Raw genomic sequence first — 21,762 nt, forward strand, 5'->3', positions numbered from 1 at the left:
ATATTTTCATCATCCCAAAAAGCAACCCTGTAACCATTAACAGTTACTTTCTTTTCCCCATGTCTCCAGCCCCTGACAGCTGTGAATCTACTTTCTGTCTCTATGGACTTGGCTATTCTGGACATTTCATTTAGATGACCTTGTTATTATTTTTAAACCTTCTCTTAACATTGGATGTTGTTCGAGATTATTTCAATAGAATCCAAAGGAAATCACTGCACTAAATCAAACTAGCACCATTTTACCATTCTACAATTATAGACGTAGAAGAAAAAGTATGCTATTTTCTATACTTTGCAGGGAGAAATAGGTAAATATAATTATTATAAAAATAAAATAACAAGCAGTAAAATTGCAAAAAGGAAAAGGAGCAATTTGAGTGTGCCTACTAAACCTTATTCAAAGCTCCCTAAAGAACAGCTATTGTTTCTTTCCTCTGATAATCTTTCTTGGCTCACTCACGTTGCTGCTCATGTAAACCCCCCAGCACTTTAATTCACAACTGAAAATTTCCGGCCAATCCCTTTACTTAACCCAGTAGGAAAGAATTAACTTATACATTTCAATAATATTGCAGTGCTTAATTCCACTTCTCTGCAATTTAAGCTGCTTTTCTTAAATATTGCATAAGCCAGTGGTAATTTGATTTCATGTTTTCATTTAAATTATATACATTAGTACCACTGAAATTAATCTCAATACAGCATTTTAAAATAATTAGAAGAGAAGCAGACCGGGAGTAACTTAAATTAAAACACGCACCAAAATTATATGGTTCTCTAAGAAAGAATAGTGTTTAGAAATAATTACATTTAAGAAGAAAAAAAAGCCTAATTTGTATTCCATTTAAATTGTGGGCTATAGGTTACCATGCTACATACAAGGAGGTTAAAATAATTATTCAGGCAAAAAATTATACATACACACACACACACACACAAACATTTTAATTCTTTTATTTAAACTTTGAATTTAGTTTTGATGAATTCCTTTTCTTATGTTTCATACTCTTAGAAAATCTTTATAGATTTTATATCCTGGAACCATACAAAAAGCCATGGCCCAGTTACTCTAATAATTAAAGGCTGTGTGCTATAGTAAAAGTAAATTGACCAGGTGAAGTTAATTGACTTCTAATCTTCATTCTGGTGCCACTGGCCAAATGATGTCATTTGGTCTCTCCCAAACTCTGTTTCATTTCTGAAATACTAGATCTGTATCACTTCAGCATTTCTTGAACACTGATCCATTTTATCCCTCAGATAATACTGAAGACATTTAAAAACGTTAGGTAATCTCTAAGTTCCTTTGACTTTAATTTTTGTTTGTTGACCAGACTTTAAATGTGCTGGAAGGTATATAACTTGAGAACAATTTCTAGTCATATGCTACATATGAAAACTACCTTTTCAGTGGAATTTCAGGGTAGGTAAACTGCTTTCAGTATTTTTCAAATGCAAGAGATACTAGATGTTCCTTTTGATTGGTATCAAAAATGACTAAGGGTGAAAAGTGTTTTGATTATATTTTAGATTTGTAGGGTGACTACATAATTTATTACCTAAACCAGGGCTCTTTTGAGAGTAAAATGAGGTGTTTATAAAACATATGCCAAGAAGACAGGAGTTAAATGGGATTATCTTGAGAAATCTGAGGCATAGGCTTACCCTATTTGCAAATAGATATGTGGGTAAAAAGCAAAATAATCTTATAGGGGAAACTAAAGCTTTAATGATCACCTGTTAGCTATATCAATGAGCATATCAATTTGAAAATTTTTGTAAGCATCTCAGGAAAGACTGATCTCATTGGACACAGTGTTTTTGTTATTATTGTTTGATATTCGATCTGTTTTCTAAAGTCACTTGCAACCGATTGTCAATGTAAATATCATACTCAATCCGGATAATGTCAGGGTGGGATTTTGGTGCTTCCTCATCCAAAATAAAGATATCAGATCTCTATCTGGAGTGTTTCAAACTCACCACCCACACAATAGATTTATGATTTCTTTTACTCAGCAAGTATATAGATATAGATATAGATATAGATATAGATATAGATATAGATATAGATATAGATAGATATAGATAGTATCATATATATTATTTGCACTTATTTTCATGTATGCAAATAAAAAATATATTTTATGTACATAAAACATTTTCACGCAAATAAAATATAAAGTAAACATGTAAAATAAAAATAAAATTGATTTATTTAAAATTAAATTAGATTTATTACATAAATAAAATTATATATATAAATTCATCACAAATCTACTGCAATAGAATGTAAAACAACTGCAGTGTGACATAAAGACTCTGGTCTTTGCTTTGTCCTTTAGTATCAGGTCTTTTCTAAGTTTATTTAACTGTCAAAAGGGGATAATATAACTCTACTTGTAAACAAAGTTATAAAGAACAAATTCTATAGTGACATATGTAAAAATCTTATAAAATATGACCAGACTGGAGTCAAAGTGAGGGCCCACCGGCCAGGAGCACTGGCAGAGATGCAGGGAGGGACTGGTGGTTGGTGAGGCCACGTAGGGAGTTGGCTGCTGGGTGCAGTGGTGCATATGGTGGAAGAGGGGCTGAGAAAAAAATATATGTATGACCAGACTGATTTACAATAATACTTACATATATACATATGTAATTTAAATTTTAAAAATCAAATTTAAATATGAATTATTTGCCAGTTATATGTACAGCTATTTTACTGAGCCTCCCTTTCCAAATAGTTTCATTATTATGTTGCCTCTGGAGTTTTCTTTCATCCTTTCTCTCATAGGTTAGTAGGATTTACCACGTACATACGTATATACTTGTGTGTATGTCTGCAGAGAGTACCTAAGAGTCTCCAACAGTCTGCATATAATCAAATTGTGTCCATATGGTAATGCACTGCCTCCTTCAAGCCCAGTGCCATTTTACTGCCATTAGATTTTGACTTATAACATATTGTGTAAATGTGTGAATGAGCATGATGTGATCTTTATTAACAGAGACTTGGTTATAACTGTTTCATATAATTCAAGCTGAGATCTTTTTTTCATCATTAAATTTTACGTTTATAGAAATGTTTTGCTCACATTATGCTAATATTAGAAATTAAGAAGGAAAACTATGTGCTACGCTTTTGGCAATTGCTTGGACGACTATGTATATAACAAATTATTTGTTATTTATCTAACTACCCTGTAAGGAGGATAATTTCTTGTTTTCTTTTGCCATTTTTGCTGGGATAGTCCTGTCAAAAGATGGAGGTGAAAAGGGGAGTACGTCACATATTAAGAAGTAAATGTCCCAGTTTCTGAGTGCATAATATCACCCAATGTTCTAGAGACATGTTTTCTCTGTATTATAATAATAGATTTTAAAATGGAAGCAGAATGTGAACACTATGAATTAGGATAATAACTCAAGGTTAAACAATTGAAAATACACTAGCTTAATTAATGCACTTATTAGGGGATAATCTTGCCTCCTATAAAGGAGATACTAGTATGTGTACCTTACACATTCTACACTTACAAAACTCCTATGCATTATTAATGCCCAATTTTAATTGAATTTTCTTTAAAAAATTACATTTTTACTATATTTAGGTATTTGTTCAGATATATAATTTTTAATTTTTACATTATAAGTCATGTATGACATTCAGTGATGATGTCACATAGAAACTTTGAAAGAAAGGGGAAAAATGTTAACTTATTTGTAGATAAATGAACCAAGTTAGATCTTCACTCTCATGGGAATTAATCCTTGTATCCTCAATCATAATGACATGTCAGCACATTGCTGAGGGAGTGACACACACACAGCGTGAATGACAAGAACCATTAATGCATTTCAAAATGTAGAACTAAGTGGGAAAGCGTAAGCCACGGTCTCTCCCTGCTGCATATGTTAGTCATTAAAAGATGTAAAGAGGCTAATTAAGAAGGACTAGGGTTAATGGTATTTCTAGTGATCATGCGGTAAATAATTTTTTTTAAATTTTACAGTGTATTTGGGCACAAAATGGACACTCTAATAAAGAAAATATATCCTGGTTGCACTGTGTGTTAGATACTTAAAGGACATAAATTACTTAGGAACCTTTTCAGTCAGTTCACATTTTTAGTGCTGTAGTCACAAAATAAAAGCCTTATTATTTGTACTGTATTCTCTTAACTTTTACCATAAGTGATTGTCCAGTGCTCCCTGGTAATGGATTTAACTATTCCTCAAGCTTAAAAACATTTTATTACCACTTTATGTTTATTGTTGTAGTGTCTTGGGTGTGTCTCTAGGGAAAAAACACTGTTCCTGTTTGTAAAGAACTCACAATTTCATAGGAAATCATACAAGTAATCAAGTCAAAAAATTGTGATGTCTAGGACAATAAAGGTAGTAGAGAGAGAAGAAAGAGTAACTTGGCCTGTTGTAAGTTAATATTGCATGAGTTGCATATAAACTTCTATCTTGAAAAAGACATTTAAATCATGCAAGACCAATTAAGTCTTTGAATCATAATCCAAAAACTAAAATATCTGCTACATATTACTGAGGGAAATACAAGTAAATCAACCCATAGGGGACAAGATATGGTCGTGTAATTCACAGGAGAGAATATCTGAAATCCCAACGAACATAGGAATATATGAACTTGGCTAGTAATCAGGGAACTGCAAATTAAACAAGAAAGGAATATAATTTCTCACTTAACTCATTGGCAAAAACAATCAACCACCCAACTGACAACCAAAAATGTTAACAAGGGAAACTCTGCTCTGGTAGTACTATCCTTGGCAGTAACAGGAAGCAAAGTGACTTCTTATTCATTCTTTATGGATTTGCACATTACTATGCTAGTTTGAGGAGCAATTTAACAATGCCACATTAATTTGAGGAATTGCATTGTCTACTCATTTATACACACACATGTACAAAAGGACAAGTATATTTGTGATAGCTACAAATTGCTAGCAATACAAATATCCATTAGCAAGAGAAGTTTTATATTCCTTGTAGTTTATACATTTCTATATTTATTTATGATGTGGGGTAGTAGTCCACAGTTAAGCTAAAAGAAATAAACAGTATTTAGAGAAACAAATAATGTAAAAATAAAAACAGTATAATTCTATTTATATATAGTATTAATATATGAAAAATAATAGTATATATATTCTATCTCATCAGTTTATACATGTGACAAACTATAAAGACATTCATGGATATAATTATTATACTAGATTCCTAAGGTTGCTGCAACAAAGTGTCACAAACTGGGTGGCTAAAAATAACTGAAATTTATTCTCGCACAAAACTGATGGCTAGAACTCTGAAATCAAGTTGTTGGAAGGGCTATGCTCCTTCTGAAAGCTCTAGCTCCTCTATCATCTGTTCATTAAAGGCAGTCCTTGGCATTCCTTGGCTGACAGCTGCATCACTTCAATTTCTACCTTCACCATCACATGGCCATCACGACTCTGTGTGTCTGTATCCGTGTGTGTGTGTGTGTGTGTGTGTTTCTCTTTAAAAGGACACCAGTCATTGCATTTATTTATTTTTTTAACTTTTTTATTGATTTATAATCATTTTACAATGTTGTGTCAAATTCCAGTGTAGAGCACAGTTTTTCAGTTATACATGAACATATATATATTCATTGTCACATTTTTTTCTCTGTGAGCTACCATAAGATCTGGTATATATTTCCCTATGCTATACAGTATAATCTTGTTTACCTGTTCTACAATTTTGAAATCCCAGTCTATCTCTTCCTACCCCCCGGCCCCTTGGCAACCACAAGTTTATATTCTATGTCTGTGAGTCTATTTCTGTTTTGTATTTATGCTTCGTTTGTGGTTTTTTTTTTTTTTTAGATTCCACATGTGAGCGATCTCATATGGTATTTTTCTTTCTCTTTCTGGCTTACTTCACTTAGAATGACATTCTCCAGGAGCATCCATGTTGCTGCAAATGGCGTTATGTTGTCGGTTTTTATGGCTGAGTAGTATTCCATTGTATAAATATACCACATCTTCTTTATCCAGTCATCTGTTGATGGACATTTAGGCTGTTTCCATGTCTTGGCTATTGTAAATAATGCTGCTATGCATATGATCATCTCAATTGATGCAGAAAAAGCATTTGATAAAATTCAACACCCATTTATGATAAAAACTCTCACCAAAGTGGGTATAGAGGGAACATATCTCAACATCATAAAAGCTATATATGACAAACCTACAGCCAGCATAGCACTCAATGGTGAAAAACTCAAAAGCTTCCCACTAAAATCTGGGACAAGACAAGAATGCCCACTATCACCACTCCTATTCAACATCATCTGGGAAGTCCTAGCCACAGCAATCAGACAAGAGAGAGAAATAAAAAGGATCCAAATTGGAAAAGAAGAGGTAAAAGTGCCACTATATGCAGTCATTGCGTTTAGAGTCCACCCTAATTCAGTATGACTCATCTTAACCTGATTATATCTCAAAGACCTTTCTTTTAAAAAAGGTCTCATTCAGAGGTAAAGGGCAATATTTAGTTTGAGGGAACACAATTCAGTCCAGAACAATCATGTATATTTATGAACTCCAGATTCAAAAAAGATTTTGGAAAAGAGAAGATGATGGGATTGGACACTGGCCAGGCTGTTTCTAATGGATATTATTAAACTGAATAGTTGGCACTTACATATTCCTTTTATTTAGGGTGATCAAATAGTTTGTTGTCCAAACTAGGCCACTTCAAATAGTGAAATGGATGTAGTTAATTATACTCATAAATCATAGTCCTAAATCAGAATCATCCCAAGCAACTCAAGATGCATGAACATCTTAGTTTTTTTTTAAATTTTATGTCCATAATGTTTCAAAGTAGGAAGATAATTTTATTCAGATTAATTCACAACAATGTTTATGGCTTTTTCAAAAAGTTCAGATAATGTACTTTGACACACAGTCATATATCATTTGTTTTTAACCTTAAGTTGTTGATTTCATAGCAAATCAAATCAGAAGAAATAGCTCAAAAAAATTGGCCTGGTAATAAAATTCAGGGCAAAATATATATATATATCAATCTTCAGGGCTAACAAAGGATAATAATGCATTGAGATCTTTTCATATTCTTGCCACTAACTCTTTAAATAAAAGGCAAAATTTTTGCAAATAAATAAAGTTAAAACCTTGCTTGGACTTAGAGTAGAGATGTCCATAATAGTTGACTGTCATCCTTTAAACCATCACTTTGAAAAATAATTGCTTATCTGTGAGACTGCTTATGTAGGAAAGATATATAAAAATAGGCTACTCAATTTTCTCCCTTACTTAAAGAGCTAAGCTGGCATTCCATTTTGTATTCAGATTTGACCTTCCACTCACATTAAAACTGACCATCTGGGCTAAAAGCAAACATCAGTGTCTCCAAATGTCTTGACAATTACAGACCAAAGTTTCACTACCTCCTTTGGACTCCCAAAGGGTACTTTTGCTGTATACTTAATGCATTCTGTTCAATACAGTAGTTGTTTATGTAATATTCTATACCCACCTAGGTTTTTGAGATTATTTAGTTTAGAATAATAATTTATTCATCCTTATATTCGCAGGAGAAATAGACTAAATATTTTGCATAGAGAAAGGTCATTAAATATTTGTTGAGTGCATATTGTTGAGTGGATAAGGCAGAAAGACCACACGTAGCATAGAAACAGGAATCTTGTGCTTTATTTTGTCTACAGTAAGGCCATAATATATTCTCTCCATTGCATAAGGACTAAGAATTTGTGCGTCATTTAGAAATTTAGTTATGTATTGTTTAAAAATGTTATGACAATGACTGAACCACAAATATATTCTCATTTTAATTATTATTCTGTCTCTTTAAGCATTTTTCCCATTGACTCTTAAATGAAATCTCCCATCACAGGTCAAAAATTCTCCCAAACTCCAAAACTTCTCTATCATTCTGTTGTAATTCATGAAGGATATCAGATATTCCGTTCTTATAGTCTTCCAGGTATTTTAATCTCAGCAAAATTTTATTCAACCTGTCCTGGTGGCATCATCTACATCTTTTGATATTCCTTGTCATCTCTTGGAAATATCTTACTGAGCAAGCAGGCAAGGCAATTCTTGATGTTTCTTATTAACCAGAAGCAGAGCTAATGATGAGTGCATGTTGGGAGGGGTCCAGAGAGGAGAGGGTTGGCAGGAAGGAAGAAAAGAATATGGAAGTTCAAACTCAAAATAGTGTCTATTCAATGGTGAGACATTGACGTGACTTTTAAGGCTAAATGAAACAATTTAGACTAAGGAAGTTGAAAGCAATACCAGGAAGCCTGTAGGGAAGGTGGTCAAAACATGGCACTTTTATATTCATCTGTTACTTTCACCGGCTATGGGGAAAGACCCATATCCTGAACCTCACTGTGTCAGTTGTGGAGTTTTCATGTGTTTTTGGAACCTGGGTGTACTCAGGCAAATAACAGAATATTTATCATTGACGGATGAGAAACATATTTTTCTCACATGATCTAATACCATTGGCAAAATCCTTCTCTCTCATCTGAATAGTACTGTGAAGGTAATTTACAATTGGTCATATTTTAAATTGACAAAATGTTTTCTTAATGACTATTTCTATCTGAAAATGTGATATGCCTAGTATTGAGAAGGAAGCAGCTATCTCCATCTATTTATTATACTCATTCACCTTCAAGCACATGTCCTCATGCCTTTTCAGACTTGCAGGGTGGTCATTTGAATATTACTCTCTGTCAGGAGCAAATAGTAAAGAAAATGCCTCATTTTCTTCTCCCCTGCTCTGTGACTGCTCATTAGTAGTTTAAAACTTTATGTATTCGCACATGTATCTGCAAAGAGGTAAGCGTCTGTGTTCTCAACTGAGAGCAATTACACAGATTTTTGTTTGATTTTTCTGAGTGCATTTTTCTGTTAGTACCTTTTTCTATATTTAGAACTTCAAAAGCTATTCAACCTAAACTTCTAAGGAAAACTGTTTGTATGTCTAACTGGGCAATAAATGCAGGGGTACATTATACTAATTATGTTGACAAGTGAATTTGCAATCAATAAATTAATTCAAGTCTGGATAACTAGCATAATAAATATGGCATTACCTAAAATAAAAACTCAAGGGAAAAATGTGAAATACTAAGAGTACTGAGAGTAATTGGCATTACAATTTTTATTTTATTTTCTATAGCAGTTTGCATTTTTTAAGCATATCCACCAGAATTATCTCAATTATGTTATTTTTACATACTCATACCTCCAAATTTATGGCAAATCACAAAATTAAATTCAAAGAAATTTCCTCTGAAATGGAAAAAAATGTGACTTAAACAGTCTCTGTATGTACTATGAACCTTTTTTATTTTTTACCTCTTCTTTTTTTGAGGTGTGTAGATATCTTGAAATAGGTCAAATTACATCAACAATTATGCAGTGAGACTTTTTTTAGTACAAAGGAAATACCAGCACATAAAATTGATTCACATTCTTCTGACCATGATAATCACCTTGTATTTAAACAGAATTTTGACTAAACTAATAATGACATCCATATTTTTGTGGCAAAACTATGTCTGCATTGCTTATAAAGTGATCTGTTCATATCTGTAGATCTGCAAAGACTGAGGGTACTGCAGTTATGGACATTTTTGATAAGGTGGCTCTCTTGATTCTCATCTTCTGGTGACTATGGAAACACAAGAAATTATTATAAGGTTGACTTAGCGGAAGTCAGCACTCTTTCTGGAATTCTTTGATTTATAATCTTTCTGTTGTTCTTTTCATTGGCAAGAGAGTGTTAAAAAATTTAGCAACTCTAACTAACCAAGTTAATAAAGTAATTCTTTCACATGTTGTGGTGCACGGACCCCAAAGTGATCTTCAAAATCCCACCTCTTAGTACCCACCTCTTTATGCAATCTCATCCTCTAGGGTGTGAGCAAGACCACTTGCTTCTAACGAATCCCTCAATTTAGTTACATTAGATAACAAAGAACATGGGATGTCATTCCTGTGATTTCATTATGTTATAAACAAGACTTCATCTCAGCGACTGTAATGAAAGTGTCTCCGTGCTGGCTTGATGAGGTAAACAGCCATCTTGAGGAAGCTCATGTGGCAGAGAAATGCAGGTGGCCTCTAGGAACTCTGAGCAGCCTCTGGAAACTGAGAGTGGCCTCCAATCAAATCTGAGATTCTCTGCCATTCAGCCACAAGTAACTGAATTCTTCCAAAAACTTAAATAATCTTGAAGGCAGATTCTTCTGTAGTTGAGCCTACAGGTGAGAACTTAGCCTCCACCTTGAGGGCAGCCTTGTGAAACCCTAAGCAGAGTGACTAAAGAGCTGTGCTGGGACTCCTGCCCTGCCATGAAATGATAGGTGCGTGCTGTTTTAAGCCACTAAGTTTGGGTTGTGATCATTGTTTGTGCAGCAATAGAAACTCATTGCATGTACATAATAATAATTTTATATATACATATCTCCAAGTTGAAGTGTTATATGCCAAAACATATACAATAGGTGGATCCATTTGTATACATATAATCATGTTCTTCTCTTTCTTGATGATCAGTGCCACAAAATGGGTTTAATAAAAATGTTGATTTGTTTCAGCCATCTTAAACACATACACTTGACCAGGCCGCAAAAACATCAGGCCATGAAGCTATCTGTCTGTAATATCCTGAGTCCAAGTAGGTCTTATAAAGCTGTTTGGTGGGAGAAGAAAATGGTGGGGTGGGAATGGCCACATGAGTGGAGCAAATTGAAGAGCAAGTATCAGGAATGTAGCCAGTGGAAGATTCAGAAGCTGCTTCCAACTGCCACTGCCCATCCCCCATTCCACCCCAGGCCAGAGCTATTAAATAGGAAAATTTGTCTGTCTGACAAATGCTCTGGAACATCAAACTTCATGGAGCAGAAGCCTTTTTCTAACAATAAATAGATCTTTGTGAGTAAGAATAATCTCATTTTGTTTGTAATTTACCCCCCCCCAAAATATTTTGGACTCCCAGTAATGAAAATCAACCTACATAAAAATGTGCATTTTTAAAACAGATTATTAATTTGGGTATGGCATATTGAGAAATTCAAAGATATATTTTACAGATGCCAGTCTATACAAGATCAATATATTTTAAATGTGTCCAGTAAACAAGGATTGCCTATCAAAACAACCTGGGTTTCCTGTCAAACTGGACTATTTGATGAGGAAGTATCTATCTTAACTTCCAGCTTCTATACATGCCTCAGGTGTGCTAGACGTATGATGTATGATTGGAAAGTGCTATAGAAAACAATTAAATGGCCTTTGCCAAATAGTGCACTTTTAATGCAGCTGACCTCTGTTAATTAGAAAATAGGCTCAAATAGAATGCAGTAGCAGTTTTCTGGAAAACCTTCCACTGCGATTTTTTAAGGAAAAAGAAACAAAGGAAAAGTGTGAAATTGATGTCACCTTTTTCTTTTTCTCATTGAAGGAATTTCTGCCTTATGTTCTGTGTTCAGTATTCACATGGATTAACCATTACTATTTCTGTATCTGTGTGCAGCTCACTGGCCAAACCAGAGCAAATCCATATACTTGGGACTCTGATCCAAGCATTAGACTCATTTTAATGCACTGATCCAGTGTTTTTGATCTGTGAATGGACTTTGTTCAATAGGCCTTTCTTCTTGGCCAGTGGCATCTTTTCATTTGTAAAACATTTCTGTGAAAATTTTCTTTTTGTAAATTTTCCTTTGTAAAAAAATTTGCTAAGTAAATTTTGTTGAACAAATTTAAATTTATTTAAGTAAATGATATATGTAAGTAACCTGTACTGGGATTTCTCAGAATCCTAAAATGTCTTAATGACAGATAGAATAAATCAAGATTAAAAAAAAAAACGAAATAAAATCATTTATTTTATTTTATTTATAAATAAAATTATGTATTTTACTTTATTTTAATGAAATATATTAATAAAATCCTCAATTTCATCATTTAAATATAAAATAAAGAAATATTTAGAAAAACCTGAATGAAAGAGAACAGTAATTTAAATGAGCAATTTTACTTGGCTGTAAATTTACTATAGATTATCATTATAAGACAAATAAATGGTGGAATTTATCTAATCTTTATTAAGGATGAGTAGACAATATAGCCTCATTGGTACCAGCCATATCACATCTAAAATAGAGTAAAACACCACAAGAATTCAAATTGTAACACAATGTCATTAGTACTTCAGTCATCCACCGAACCCAATTCTCTTGGGGTCATGCTAATGTTCTTCTTTTGAGGGAACATTGAGAAAGATACAAGTATGAGAAAACAAGGCTTGGAAATTTGCTCTTCCTGGGAATCTCATCTTGGCTGTTCACAAGGCAAGGGGATGGTCTCAGAGTCCCTGGAGGTCTATTTGTAAAATAGAAGACTATCCTGATTTTGTTGCCTCAGGGAAGTCTCTCTCAAACCATGAAATTAGCTGGAAATGATTGTAAGTTTTTTGGGTTCACCCCTGGAAGCTTCAGCTAGCCACAGGAACCAGGGACATTTGGATCATCCAGAAGGACCTCTGGAACGCTTGAGCTGCCTGGATTCTCTCTAGCTGTGTATTTCATCTCAAGAAGTAACAACCAAAAATTTTAAAGAGTTTTTGTTTCTAAGAATGTTTTGGTTCTCATTTATTTAAATGGGGCTCAATATATTACAAGAAGAAAGTTGAGAGATGAGTGGCTATTTAGAAAATTTAAATGTGCTATCTTTGATCCTAAGGAATACCACACAAATTTATGTAAGTACAGAATTGCTTTGAAAATAAAGAGTCTAATAATGAGATTATATTGAATTATTCTTGGAGGTAATGACTTGAGTTCCTCATATTTAAGTTGATCAATGAGAGACTAGTTAACTATTTCTCCATATATTGTGGGAAAAAGTATTAAACACTGGATATCAATGGATTAGATGAATGCTCTCATAAGAAATCCCATTCCTGATAGTTCTTGTGATCCAAAAATCTTCAAAATGCTAGTGTAGGTAGAAATTGTGAAATCCTATTTAAAGGATTTGTAGGATTCTGATTTCTTGAACAAAATAGGAAGAAAAGTTCTTGAGGACTTGAGTTAAATAGACTTGATTTAAAACCCTAATTCAGTCATTTTCAAGCTAAGTGATTCTAGGCAAGCTACTTAAACCCTTGGGAATTAAGTTTCTTCATCTATAAAATGGGGATAATAAGACAAAATTACAGAGTTATCAGTAGAAGCACATGAGAACATGATTATAAAATGACAATCACAGGGCTATAAAAACTCAATCATAGAAAAGAAATGTGGCAAATAACACAAAAGATCCATCATGCTAGAAACTGAAAAGTGCTTGACTAAACTGTGTAAAACATACAGTAAAACCCAACATGGCTATTTAGAATGTATAGAGACATATAGTATCTGGATGTTACATTTGTGAAACTATTATATTTGGGGTTTTTTGGTCTTTTGCATCGCTGTATATAAATGTCATGTAGCCCTCCATTTTTCAGACTTGTCTCAATGCCTTCAACAACAAAGTAGACTCTTGGGGTTGAAACTGTTTCTTAGGTACCTACTGTCTTACCTGTCTTGGATTGTTTACTGCACCTGATTTAAGGTAATGAAACATCAAAAAATGTTATTTGTTTTGATTTATTTTAGGAATAACTTGCAATTTTACTCTCAATCATGTATAGATATCGTAACGTGAACAGAATAGTGTCATTTTATTTCTATTGCTTAATATGCTCTTTGAATATAATTGTACATCATCTGTTTTATGTTTTGTGTTGATAGAACATGACTTATTAAAAATCTAGGCAAGCACACATTTTGTTCCATCTGTTTTTAGTAAGAAAAATACAGTAAATAGGAGTCATGTTGGCAGGAAAAATTAGTTTACCATATGAATTAGAATTTTTATGATACTTTAATCTCAGAGGAGAATTGATGAAGCAAAGAATCCTCAAAGTTGATCAGTTGCCTTTTTATCAATATTAGTTTACTTATGTGCCACTATAACCAGTTTGTTGTGGATCACAGACAAAATTCCAGAATAAGCAATTTTAAACAGATACTTACCTTACACAATTCAATTTAACAATATTTTTCAAGTATCTATTCTGTCCATGGCACAGTGTTAAGATATAAATAAATATCAATCATATTTATTTTATTAATAATATAAATAATTTTATTTATAATAAACAAAACATTTATTCATAAATAATTTTTATAATAAATAATAAATGCACTTGCTTATAATAAATAACATTTATTAATGATATAAATACATATACAAATATAAATAAGCAATAGTCACTGACCTCAAGAACAGATTACAAAAGGCATCAATGTAAATGAGTATTTGCCAACTAGGGGATAAAGGTTCCTATGGAGGCACATGTAAAGTTATAAAGTGTTAACAACACACAGCCAGGGAAACAATTAACTCTTTGCTTCATCAGAGGGGTTCAGGAGTAAGGCAGATAAATAATTCTTTAGGAAAAGAGTTCATGTAGAACAGAAAGGAACGTTAATATATAATGATGATTTAATTATATTGCATCCAAAGATGTTTAAAAAGAAAGTTGTGAGAAGCTGTGTATTTCTACTCATGGACTTTGAACTGAAATTCTGTGCCTAAAGCCATTGCTTGAAATTTAACAAAGCAGACAGCTTCTCCAAATTCCAAATAGCAACAAATCCTAAGGAACAGATAGCTACAAGCAGATTTTGTGGACTTCCTTCAATGGTCATGAAAATTACAGATATGTTAAAAAAATGATAAGTTGTAGACGGCCCTCTCTGAGTCAGCAAACTTGCTCTCAATATATTTCTACCTTGTGCCATGCCCAATAAAAAAGAAGTCTAAATTTTGCTCACAATTGATTATCTCTTAATAGTGTGAATAATTTGCTTGCCTTCACCCTTTCTTATCTGAGGATTCAGCCTGGCTGAACTCTTATCTGGAGACTCTGAGGAAGAATCGGCTTGCAATTCGTTTCAGTTGTTGGCCGAATTCAGTTTCCTGACCTTGTCCCTCTCACTTACTGGCCGTCAGTTGGGGCTGCCCTCAGCTCTTAAAGGCTGCCTGCATTCCTTGGCACATGACCTCTCCCATTCAGATATTCCTTGTGCTTCTAACCTTTGGCTTCCTTCCTTCTCAACTGCCAGCGAGTGAAAATCTGCTGCTTGTAAGAGGCTAGTGTGATTACATTAGGCTCAGCGGAATAATCCAGGATAATCTCCCTATTTTAAAATTAACTGATTATGAGTCATCATTACATCTGGAAGGTTCTTCTGTCACAAAACATGACATATTTGAGGGCATGATTTTCTCCTTATAGTCACAGTCCCCTGGTAACTCCTCATATTCGGTCCTCATATTCACAGTCCCCTGAATCAGTCCCCTGGAAATCTTGGTGTGCGTGCAGTTTTAGAATTCTGCCTACCATAAAAGAGTTTTAACCAGTCCTCCTCTGCTCTGTCCTAGCCCTCCCTAAGTGATGATTTCTGCTTCAGTAGAACTGGGTACCCCGGTGTCTGACACTACCCACTGCTTTTCATCAGGAGACTCACGTGCAGAGCAGCAGTTGTTCGCCTTCTCAGCTCTGACACATCAGTTACCATGCTCCCCCTGCTTGTCACTCTAGAACGTTAAGGACATCTCCCTCTTATTGCCTGATTGTCTACCTCTTTGTTCTTTTTGTCTCCCCATCGTAGAACTTTCTGGGTTTTTAAATGGTGTCAGAAATGAATGTGTCATCCATTCCACCCTATTTAAACAGATACCCTCATTGTTTGCCCCAGGTGGGCTCCCTGGTGAATAGGCAAAACTAAGAAGTACTTAACATAAGTGATGAGGTAGTATATATAAAGTCAGGTAAATGTGGTCTTTTTGAAGCCAGCTTCTGCAAGTAGTTGCTTTCAAAGAAACATGAGTATGCTGAGAGTCTTGTAAATTTTTGTGGACATTTAATATAAGTATATTAAGAAGAACAGTGTGGGGACTTCACACATTACAGTAGCAGGCAGCAGCAAATCAGAGAAGAGGGAGGAAGGAAGGACTAGGTAGCTCACTGTCACACTACGTGTCACATTCCTGTACACAGTCTTCTCACTTCTCCATTCTCCTTTCCTTCGCACCCTCTTCTCTCTCCATTCTGCACACTTGCCCAGCTCATCCAAACACACGTGACCCAACACGTGTTCTTCCCAGCTATGCACAGCCTTCCTTTAAAAGGTATTATTTCTCTTCCTCTGACAGCCTTTTTAAAATAAAAGCAGCTACTTTAAGAAATCTGTTAAAAATGCCTCTATGTATAATCAACATAATTATTATGTTTTCATGGAAAAATCAAGCATTATGACGGGAAGGAAAAATGGGTAGAATTCAAAGACCCTTGATGTTACCAAGAAAACAAGCATGTGAAAATATTTTGGCCTACTTGTATTAAATAAATATTTTCCACACTGGCTCGATATAAGACACTATTTTATGCACTCCTCTCTCAGAAGATGATTATACCGAGTACCCCTGGGCCTGACAGCCACAGTACACTTTCCCTTTCATCCTGTCACAGCTACTGTTCATTCTTTCTTGTTCCCCCTGTCGGTTTCTCACTGCCACATCTTAATTTCTCTCTGTAGTTTAAAACCTTTGTCACCCCCAGTTATATGCCATATTTTTAATTAAAAGTGTAAATTACATATTAAAGAGGAGAAAAATGTAAAAATTAAATTGACCTCTTATTTTTATTTTCTTATTCTTTATTTTTGGATATTTTCTTTTTTTCCCCAACTTCATGGAGCAATAATTTACAGACATAATTGCATATATTTGAAGTTTACAATGTGATGACGTGATATACATGTACATTGTAGAATGATTACCAAAATAATTACATTTGTCACCTCACATATTTTAACTTTCTGTGTGTGTGGTGAGAATGCTTACGATCTCCTCTCACCAACTTTCAAGTATATGATGGTCTTATTAACTATAGTCACCATGCTGTATATTAGTTCTTCAGAATTTATTCTTCCTATAAGTGAAAGGTTGTACTCTGTGACCTACATTTCCCCATTTCCCCTCCCCACCCAGCCCCCGGCAGTCTAATCACTATTTCATTCTCTGTTTCTGTGAATTTGTCTTTTTTCTTTTTTAAGATTCCACATATATGTGATACCATGCAGTATCTGTCTTTCTCCATCTGACTTATTTCACTTAACATAATGCCCTCCATGTTCATCTATGCTGTTGTGGTGGCAGAATTTCCTTTTTCCTAATGGCAAAATAATATTCCTTTATATATATTCCATGTAGATATATATAAAATATATTTCTATAGTTGTACATTTCTATCTATATATCATATGTATTCCTATATGATATATACTCCTATATATAACATACATTCCTTTGTATGTTTATATATTATATATCACTATATATGTGTATATACATATATATATCACATTCTCTTTATCCATTCATCTGTTGGAAAACTTTTAGATGTGTTTCCATATCTTGGCTATTGTGAATAATGCTGCCATAAACATGGGAGTATAAGTATGTCTTCAAAATACTAATTTTATTTCCTTCAAATATATATCAAGAAGTGGGATTGCTGGATCATATGAGAGTTTTATTTTTTATTTTTTTGAGTAACCTCCATACCATTTTCCTTAACGGCTGTGCCTTTACATTCTGACCAACAGTATGTAAGTGTTGCCCTTACTCCACAACCTCAGCAACACTTGTTATCTCTGTCCTTTTCATAATCATAACAGGTGTGAGGTGATGTCTCCTTGTGGTTTTGATTTGTATTTCCCTTGATAATTCATGATGTTGATCACCTTTTTTATATACCTATTGGCTGTATGATTTCTTTAGAAAAAATGCCTTTGTTCATGTTTTAATTGGATTATTTGTTTATTTTTGCTATTTAGTAATATGAATTCTTTATTATTTTGGCTATTAGTCCCTTATAAAATATATAATTTACAAATGTCATCCCTTATTCTATAGGTTGCCTTTTCAATTTATTATTTCCTATGCTGTGCAGAAGCTTTTTATTTTGATAGAACCCCAATTGTTTTTTGTTTTTTTTTTTTTAACTTCTGTTGCTTGTGCTTTTGGTAACTTATCCAAGAAATCATTGCCAAGACCATTACCAAAGATTTTTTCCCATGTTTTCTTTTAGAAGTTTTACAGTTCATGTCTTAACATGTAAATATTTGATCCATATTGAGTCAATTTTTGTGACTGGTGTGAAATAGGTATCCAGTTAAGCTATATCTCACTGGGAACCTGTGTTACCTTTTTTTTTTCCTACAATCTAGTTCATTGACTTGTACATCTGATACGTCTGATTTCCAGAAATCAGACATTTTATAGCAGGATACTGAATAAAAGAAATTGTATGTTTTATTTGTGGTAATGATTGAGAGGTTTTCAAAATGGGTTAAATTGAACAGTTTTTTTTTCTTTTATTTAAATTCTGAAATGAGTTATAGACTTAATACTTCTCTTCCTTTCCATAAAATAGTTTATTTATATATTTAAAGTACATTTACTGAAGTCTAACAATTCTGAATAACATTCTAGGAGCGGGAGACTTTAAAATAATAATAGTAATGATAACACTAATAACAAGAACAGAAACTATCATTGAGAGAACCATTGCGATCCAAAAATATACAGTCACTAAACATAAGTGTTTTGCATGCATTATGAAAATGCTTGGCGTTTCACATGTTGTTCCTCATTGAGGAAACCAAGCTTAAATAAATTCAGCAATCAGCCAGAAAGCAAAAGTCTGGTGCCTGACTTGGGTCTGCCATAAAAGCCTCTTAGCTGAGATAGTTTGCTGAGTCATGTTAAACCAGGATACCCATATTCCTAAGTCTGGGGCCGTGAACTTAAACTTCATCACAACTCTATAACTTAAGGGAACACCCAGAAACTTAGAAGTAAAGACACAAGTTAATATGATCTATCAATTACTTTCAAAAGTCTACAGTTTGTCTGAATTACCTTCTAACTTAAGTCTCAGTGTTTCTGAGGAATTAATATATGTTGGGAATCGACAAAGGAAATGACTAAGGTTGAATTTGGGAGCATAATGTGCTTTAGCAGAGGAAAGGCCTCGCTGTTACCTTAAGAGGTTCTGGATTAATCAAACAAACAAACAAACAAACAACAAACATCATGAAGGTAGTGGGTCCCAGTGGTAGGAAAGGTTGGGACAGGTGTGATAAATAATAATTGGGTCTCAGCAAAAACAGATTTCTGATAACAGACACTATATATTGTCTGTCAATCTTCCATTCCTACATTCTTCCTTGCTAACAGAACCACTACTCAAAAAAGGTGGCTATATCATCATTTTCAGGGAAAATCAAAAATCATTTGAACCGATCAAACTGTTGTCACTAGCGACTGCTTTTGCCATAAATATATTACCCAAATCTTGACGTGCTAAAAAGTCAGGTGTAGTATGTGGTTGAGCCTTCTGGGAAAGGTTTCTTTCCTCTAAAAGACACCATAAAAATATATCCATTGTATATATAGGATAATATTCAACTTTTTAAAGGATGTTAGTTTAACGTAAAAGTGAAGGGCTAAAGAATGGTAAAGCAGAAAGATGGAAATAATTTGAATTCTTAAGGATATCATTGAGTGGCTGATATGAAAATATGCTCTATGATGTACTTCACATAATTAAATATATATATATTTTTTAGTAAAATTCTGCCTAACTCACATCCATAAAATACCAAGATGAGCTCTAATGTCAAACTAAAATGCCATCTCTGACCTGCTTTCTCATAACCTCTGTAGCATAAGTTAAGAAATAAGGCTTAAGTGAGTTAGGGGATAAACTAGCGTAAGTGAATGAACTCAACAATAACAATTCTGAACTCACTCTCTCAGGCAGGTCTGGAATTAGCTGTTTACAGACCATGGATGTGCAGAGGGAATTTATGAACTGCACTTTGCTGATTAACAGAAATTGTCTTTTAAGTTTCAGGTAATTTGTTCTTTTTTGAATTAATTTAAAGCAAATCAAAGAACTGAGGACTCACACCTATAATGACTTACCAATTGAAAGTAAGAGAGAAAATAAAAGAACGTTTAATTCTGCTCTCCTCGTCTCCATGCCCTTTGATCTCTGTCTTATTGATGTGATCCCTGTTTCCTTGGACTGAGAAGGAGCTTATAAGATATTCTGCTTTCATGTACTGAACATAAAATGTGAGCCGAATCAAAACTCTTTTGTTAAAAATTGGTATGTTTAATTCCCTTGATTCAAGTTAAGCAAAGTTTAATGTAATGCTATTTAAATAGATAAATAGCCAAGAATTTTCATTTCCTTCATACAACAAATATTTATTGAACACCTATTACTGTTCCAGGCATCTAAGTATTCAAAAAGTAAACAAAGTAGAAAAAAAGTGTTCTTGACCTCATTGAACTTACATTGTAGTGGGAAAATGAAGAAACAAGTAAATATATTAAGTTAGAAGTTATGCAGTAAAACAAGTCAGATAAAGGGATAGGAAAGACTAGCTATGTATGTATATGTCTGGTATTGAGAGGTTAGTTATACTTTACAAATGATGGTCAGAGAAGTGTCACAATTAGGCGATACTGAGCCAATACCTAAGACAAGTGAAAGGGTAAGTCATATAAATACATATTCAAAATATAATTCAAAATATATTCCAAGTAGAGAGACAAGCAAATGCTAAGACCTTGCTACATAAAAGTGTTTGACATATACTCTAAGGAAGCCGCTGTTGCTGGAAATGAATGAGGTGCCATAATATGGGATAAGATCAGAGAAATAGCAGGGGACCAGGTATCCTGGGACACTGACACTGTAGGCAGTTAACTTCAAGGATGTTGGTTTTTACTCAGAGTGAGATAGGAACCCACTGGAAGGTTTTGAAAAGAGTGAGACTTAGAGTTGGTAACTGTGATGTTGGGTGGGTCAAATCTTTGTTGTAGGGGGCTTCCCTCTGTCTTGTAGGCTCTTTAGCAGCATCTCTGGCCTCTGTCCACTAGATGTCACTAGTTTCTCCCTCAGTTTTGACACCAAAGTCATTTCCAGACAGAGCCAAATGCTCCAGGGGAAACAAAATCACCGCTAGTAAATACTCACTGTTTTAAGTGGATCACCACGATTACTTTCAGAGAAGAGACCCGAGGGCTGAGGGGGTGGAGGAGAGGGAACAGGAAGGAAATTCTGTAACAGCTTTTACCAATAACCCCAAAACACTCTATGAAGCTATGGACTTTCATCCTAGTAGGTATTGGTGAGAAGTGGCTGGATTCTGGGTACATTTTAAAGACTGAAGCCTTGCAGGATTTGTTAATGTGATGTAAAAGGAAAGAGAGGAGTCAAGATATTGACATGCTTTCACCCCAGTGTTTATAAAATCTACACTATTATATACGTGTTTAGATGTTTCTCAAATATAGCTCAGTTAACAAAGTTTATTGTATTAATTCTAAGTCTAAAAGTTTAAGAATATAAATATCCCTTGGAGTTCTTGTTTACTAAGGTAAGAAGGGCACAGAAAAAGCAGTTTTGAGGTTGAGAAGGTATAAACCATGACTTTAGTTTTGGACCTGATAAGTTTGATCCAATATGGATTTGAGCATATGAGGTTAGAGGCAGGAGG

Source organism: Camelus bactrianus, chromosome 3 (assembly GCF_048773025.1).
Source record: "Camelus bactrianus isolate YW-2024 breed Bactrian camel chromosome 3, ASM4877302v1, whole genome shotgun sequence".
Taxonomy (NCBI): Eukaryota; Metazoa; Chordata; class Mammalia; order Artiodactyla; family Camelidae; genus Camelus; species Camelus bactrianus.